Below are 7,384 nucleotides of genomic sequence, written 5' to 3' on the forward strand. Positions count from 1 at the left end.
ATTCTGTATTCATACCGGCTGTACTGCTCAGACAGCCACAGTGGGTTATGATGCAGGAGATGAGAAGCAGTCTGGGGGAAGGCGAAACTTACACTTCAGAGGATCAATAAGAAATTTTGCTTGGAATGTTTGATTCCAAGCTGTGAGAAAGGAGAAAAACAAAAGATTGAGAGCATCAAATTAAAACAAAAGGCATGTTTCAAAGGAATGATTGAGTACTTTTTGTTTTTTGTTTTTTAGATTGCTTAGGGTTCTTTTTCCTATGATGGATATGTAGAGTTTTGGAGTAGCACTGCTTTACTTAAGGCTTGAGTTTAACGTGGGACTATGTCTCCTTATTTTATAAAACAAGGAGTACATGTGATTGACTGAATCCAAAGATGTTCATTTGGAAATTGTGTAGTGCCAGGATGAGGAAGCCATTGTTAGAGGAGTATTTCAAGCTTTTGGGAAATACACTCACTTGTAATAAGACTGATACCACTCTCAAGTCTAAGCTACAGCTAGCTGGCTGCTAGCATTAGCTTAACATTTAGCTTAATATTTAGCGTGCAGACACAACAGTGGTGCTGGTCTTTTCAACTTTCAGCCACAAAGTGGACAAGTGTTTCTCCCAAAATGTTGAACCATTCTTTAAAGTCTCTGTGCCATTTGGCTATTTATCATCTTAGCTTGGACTACATTCCTCTTACAAGCAGCAGTCATTTACATTTACCTGAAGTTCATATGGTGCATTTTTCCTCCTGTACATTCCATGAAGGAAATATTTGAAAATGATGTATTGTAATACACGTCATGTGTTATGTGCTGTTGTAGCTGCAAAGTTGCATCTGTTGGCAGTTTTTTTTTTTAACTTGTTCTCTATTTAATAATTTAATGGGTTTTTTTTTTTTTGTTGTTGTTTGTTTTTTTTGATTTACGTTTTTTGAAAACAGTCCACCTAAGCTTTGTCTCAACATGCGACCCAGTTCAACACAGCAAATTCAAATGACCACAGCTCTTCCAACACGGCCTGGATGCGTTGAACTGTGAGTGCGTCAAGAGAAAGTTTGAACGGGGCGCCAGAATATGTGTCGAATGTTCATCCTGCTACCTGTCATTAAGCCTTTTCTATTAGATGAATGTCAAAGAATGAATATCTAATTTATTTTGCTCATCCTTTTGTGCCACCCAACTGCTGCACCTCAACTCAGGTTCAACTATCATGTCGTTAAACTGGACACGCTGTTAAAGAGTGGGTGTCTGAGGACAGCTCGTCCTTCATGATGGTTTATTAGTTCCACTACATTTGTGAAAAAAAAAAAAAAACGGCAGTGGATTGGTGTGTACAAGAAGCTCCTAGACTTGAAAGTTTGCTTTGTCCCTTCAGTCGACTGTAGGTTTCCCTTTTGAAGTTGCTATATTGTTAGTCACTGCTGTTGTGTTTTTATACCTTAGACTATAAGGTTCATTATGGGAAAATTAGAAGAGCGTTTTTTCTGTAGCAAAGAGGACATTTGAGCCCAGTGGGGAATCATTTTGAAGTGACCATTGTGCTACCCTCAACCTCTCCGTTTGTGAATGTGATATGTACATTTTGTATGAGAAAAAAATACCTTATGAAGTCAAAAAGAAATATTTTTAATGTTTCTTTGTGCAACTTTGATCTTGAGGGGGGGGGGGAAGCAATGTTTACCTTTTAGTGTTTCTTTTCCAAAAATGAAAAAAAAGACAATAAATGTTAAAGATCAATGTAAGAAATGTGGTTTGTGTGATTAAAAAAGAAAGAAATGAAGAACTTAAGGTCAATATTCAAGCGCCCCAAAATCAATATTTCCCCAAATCTTTCCTCTCGCAGTCCAACTTAGCTACCAGACCAAATCAATGTGAAGGAACAAGAAACAAAAAAAGAAGTAGTACAGGGGAGTTAATCAATATTGTTGCTGTTTGTGTTCCCTAAGGTCTCCTTGTGAGAAAGTAAAAAACTAATCAACAGGGTCAACTGGCCTCCAAAAGACTAGTTAGACTTTGTGAGAGGAGAGCAGAGGGATTCATTAGTGGTGTTACAGAGTGCTCACTGAATCTCCAACATTTTACAGGGAGCGCTGACAGAACAGGGTTGATTCATATTCTGTGGCGGACGCACTGGATGTGCACAGTAATAGGGACAATTCGTAATGATGATGAGGTTAACCCGGGTAAAAACCATTATCCCAAACTCATTTCCTGTATTATAGCTACATTAATCGCAGATGAAATGCAGAGACAAACAGATGAATGTCTCCATTACTTTGTATAGTAGTAATACTAACTGGTACAAATCACTAGGTTTATTTATTACTAAGGCCAGTTTATAATATTAGATAGTGCCTTTGTCCAATCTGGGGAGAAGGGGTTGAACATTATGTTCTCATAGCCACCAAATCACACAATAGAATTGGAATTATCAATTTCCAAAATTACAAAAAACATAAAGTAATGCCTCCTATTTGTTGATGTTTTTTAACCAGGAGCTGTCAATTTTACAGGTTTCTGACAAATCTGCTTCACTGCAGTTCTGCTTTCTGTTATTATGTGAATACCTGTTGCAGAGACTCTCATCCATGTATTTATTACATCCCGACTTCAGCTCTCACTCAGGGTCTGAGTGAGGTCACCCTCTCTCACACTCCCAAAAAAAATTAAATTTGACCACCCTCCCTTCAGCAAATATCAAAAATGTAAAATAATTTTCGTACGGTCCCTAAATCTATCATAAGTTCCACCACTCTTGCTACAGGCTTACAGGTCCAAAGCTGAGTTCCAGTGCTAAGATTTTTACTTTTAAGATAAGTCAAGCTCCACTTTGATCAGCTGCAATTTATATGTTACTTATATTACAATCTGATCATGTGGGCTCATATATAATAACATGAGGCTCACAGGGGACATTTTTTTTCCTTTACTTCAGATACCTTAAATAGATTTCACTGATCCTGCTGTAATAACGACACGTGAGGATTTTAACTGCATACTTATAAGTTAGAGAAGAAACACTCCAAGTGATGCATACCATTAAAAAAAATCAGCTTTATTTAAATAAACTGTGAGAAGACGCAGAGACGTTTCAGTCGATCAGGACTGTCACAGTTCACACACTCCCTGCGTTTTCTCTCACGTTTTCTTTTTTGAAAGCATGCGCGTCTCCATTCAGGCTCTTGCTCCGGTTTGGTTCCTCCGTCGCAAGTCACCAGCGCCGGCAAGGCAGTAGATTGCGCAGTCATCTCCACATGGGGTAATATGACAACCCGACCAACAGCACAAACTACTACCTCAACCAGCGCTTGGCCCCCGGTGCCGTCTCCCTCCTCGCGTCCTCTTTAGGGTCTCCTCTCTCCAGTGTCAGCCTGAATCTCCATTCATTTCGTGTCGCCGTGCGTAAAAGCGCACGGGGGGGGAAAAAATGGCGTGCGCGCAAAAAACGTGGCCGCAATAAAGCGAGACAAAACCCCACCCAAAGCATCGAGTGGAAAAAAGACACCTCCCGCACCTCTCCCCACACTTCCTGCGCCCGCTGTTCTCCTCAGATGACCTCAGTGAAATGACATATGGCAGGTGAGGACCGCGGAGCCCTCCGTGGATTTTTTTTCGTGGAGGAGCATAGCCGACATTCATCGCTTTCCAATCCACAAAAAGTGGATTGTGGTGTTAGTGTTGACCTAAATGAAACAGATTGACAAAGGAGGAACACAGTTTATAATCTGTAGATGCAGGGTATATGAGAAGTCCTCTACTCTTCACGTCAAAATCCTCATTTACGCCCGTTAAATATCAGCACAGTCACGGCACATGATTCACCACTTTAACTCGCACATAATCAAATGTACATGTAAAACATCAGAAGACAGGCTGTGATTTGTTTGCCACCAGAGCTTAAAAACAGAACCAGAAAGTAACACACAGCCCTGTTTCCACATTACCGCAATGTTGTTGGGAATGAGAAAACGCAAAAATCCCACACCGGCTCCTCACACAGTCCTTCACCTTGCAGCTGAACTGCTGCAGTCTGTTTTATAACCTATTGTTGTCTGTTTCTCTCTGCGTCGTGGGGGGGAGAAAAAAAAAAAAAAAAAAAAGTTGCCCCGGTATCAAATCCACTCGGTTTCAAACACCCCCAAAAAACGCGTAACAAATCCACAGCGAGGTGGGAAGAGATTTTCTCAGCCCCCTTATCCTCCCCGCAAACGCCGCATGTCAGGTAGGTGTGGAAACTGAGTGGATCTGGCGGAGCGGCGTGGATAAAATTCGCGGGGAACGTCAGGACGGGTGTAGGCACCGGCAGAGATCAGAGAAAACACAGAGGTCCCACTCTGACGGGTTTTCCAAGCACGTTTTTCCAAGAAGGGAGAAACTGTCGGAGAGCGCCATCAGCTGGCTGCAGTCGGGAGAGAGGGAGGAACCTTGATCCCATTGGTGATAATCATCAGCTTGTTGACGTCAAAAGTTCTCACAATAACAATAAAGACAAAAAAGAAAAAAAAACAAAAACAACAACTATTGGTAATTGTAACCAATTTTAACCCTTTTTTTAATTTTTAATCATTTTTTATTTATTCTTTCACCAGTCAGGTAACTTAATGGAAACGTGTCTGTGGAATGAAATAATATTAAAACATTGTGTGAACTGGTTAATATATAACCATATATTTTATCTTTTCATTTTTGTCATTTATTTATTTATTTTTTCTAATTCTGACAAATAGATCCTAAAATCTTTCTCTTTTCTTACAAATCATTTTCATTATTGAAGAATCTATCAGTTGTATTTTCCAATGTATCAATAATAAAGTTATCAATATTATTATTGTAATAATAATCATTATTATTATTGTAATAATGATGATAATAATATTGTTATTGTTGTTATAAGTCTATACAATACCTGTCACAATGTTATGAAATAGCTTGTTTTGACAGAGCAATCATTTTAAATTGTAAATTACTTTTTAATTTAATTTACAGTGATAAAAATGATGTTAATTATGTGGAGTCATGAATTATGCGTTTTATCATTTCAGTTTGAGGGACGTTTCGGGTTTGGGTCCACAACCTTTCTCCCTGACTGCCACTGAGAGCAGGTCTCCGTTTTCTCCGAGGAGTGATCCACTGTTCTGCACACTGGCCGTCCTCCTGTTCCTCCTTCCGATTGGTCAGAAGGATGAGCCGCTGCTCGGGGGAACCTCCCAGCTGTGAGCGGGCAGAGAACCCGTCAGAACCCGAAGAGAACACCGTGTTCCTCCTCTCAGATCAGCTGCAGCTGCTTACACCGGGATAGTGGAGGAGAAAATGGAGGACGGGCCACGAAGCTCCTCTAAATCCTTAACTGAAATATGGTTCAGTGGGCTGAGAGCTGCTTGCAGGTATTATTATTATTATTATTATTATTATTATTATTATTATTATAGAGGTGCTGGTAAGCGATGTAGGGCGAGCTGTTGATGCTTTTCAACATGATGAAAACAGGAACTGCACAACTGAACATCATGCTGAGCTTTTACAGCTTCACCTTTCTACTAAAACACCGACCATACACAAACCAAATGAACATTTTGTTTAGGATTTCCCTTCAGTTAATATTGATCAGAAGCTGCTTTATTTCTTTCCATGGGCTAAGGAGAGAAGTAACGAGTGAGTCTTCCATTATTTATGGAGAACACACAGTAAAACACATCAGAGACAGTGGTGCGAGTCTGGCAAGAACATGGCACATGCACACACACACCAGGGAGAGAGGGAAAGAAAACCAGAGCAGGACCCACAGGAAGCTTTACACAACTTTATTGAAGATTGTGTATAAATACACATGCACATTTCAAATGTAAACCCAAGTGAACTCAAGTGCAGCCAAACCTGGAAACCCCCAATATCTCATCATGCAAGGATGTCTGGATTATTGTTTACAAAAAAAGTCCCAAAACAACAGACGCATCCTTATTTTTTAAAAATATTCCCTCCCTGACAAGAGCGCAGGCAAGACTTTGCAATCTGGTGTGTATGTGTGGACTGGTGCCACACCCCCCCCCCCGTCAGGTCTTGCCAAGGTTTTAAATATATTGTCTGTTTATTATTAAATGCTTACATATAAATAAATAAACTTTATCAAATGTGCACTCACAGAGTGAACTCTTATGTACAGTATTGTATAAGCCTATAGTAGCAATCACATCTCACTCAGTCGGGATGGGGTGAGTCGCCCAAAAAGCAAGGCAGCGCCGTGGCGATGAAGCCCACCAAAGTCAAAGCACAGAGATGCTTATAAAGGCATGGTACACATCTAATATTCTGAGGCAACAACAGGTACGCTAATGCTGTTTACAATGGAAAGAACAGGTAGAAAAAGAAAGCATAACACTCCACCATGGAGAATAGAGTTTTATCATGAGTTACACTGATGGAGGAATATCCTGCAACAATCTGCCACAAAATATTTTCACTGTATCATGATCCCAGAAGCTGAAAGGCCTTTTAGGCAGACTCACCCCACAGTTTCCACTTTGTCTCCCCTCCCCGCTCCCTTCCCTACCTATCCTCAAAGCTCATGACCACAAAGAAGCATCCCCCCCCTTGGCCCCCTCTGGAAAGGGACACTTTCAGCAGTACCCATGAATTCATACAGCTAAGTATCAAAGGTGAGGAAATCCATTACCATCACATTCAACCAAACCAAGAAAGGGAGCCATGAAAAAAAAAAAAAAAAAAAAGAAGGAAAAAAAAAAAAAAAAAATCTGGCCCTATAAAGAATCAAAAGGCATCAACCACATACATCTGGTCAGTGTTCATTCTATTCAGCATACATTCTGGCCCTCTTGTGGGTAAAAAAAATGTTTTTAGATGACGTGGCTGCGATATAACAAGTAAATATGGACATTCGTGGTAGTGTATATGGAAGGGGACATGCAAGACAGACAGCGTGATAGTGATGTGCAAAGAAAAGGCTACTGGTCTGAGATCAAGAGTTAAGGCCGAGGTGATCCAAACAAGAGACGATGCATCCGATGTCAGCGAAATCACCGATGTTCCTAATCTCACAGTGCCTCCGATATGAAGAAGAGGGCGAGTGCAGAGCCGTGGTAAAGCTTTAAACACCACCTACCGAGTAGAACTTCAGAGGGAAGATTTGTGTCTGCCAGCTAACTTTTAAACAGATACTTGAGTTTATTAAGACAGAAATTTCAACAATAGGAGCTTCTGAAACATCATCTCGTGATTCCTTTTTGCAGCTAAAATATGCCCAAATAGAATCTGTTTGATTGTTCTGCAAAGTTAGCCGGATAATATCGCAATCCTGCTTTCTTATAGGCTGTAAGGGTTATCAGGAGAGGAGACCAGAGAGAGACAGCAGAAGCAGGACCTCAACTCACTAAGG

The sequence above is a fragment of the Trachinotus anak genome, unplaced genomic scaffold (assembly GCF_046630095.1).
Source record: "Trachinotus anak isolate AG129_WGS33_773 ecotype Australia unplaced genomic scaffold, CSIRO_AGI_Tana_v1 ptg000018l, whole genome shotgun sequence".
NCBI classification, from domain to species: Eukaryota; Metazoa; Chordata; class Actinopteri; order Carangiformes; family Carangidae; genus Trachinotus; species Trachinotus anak.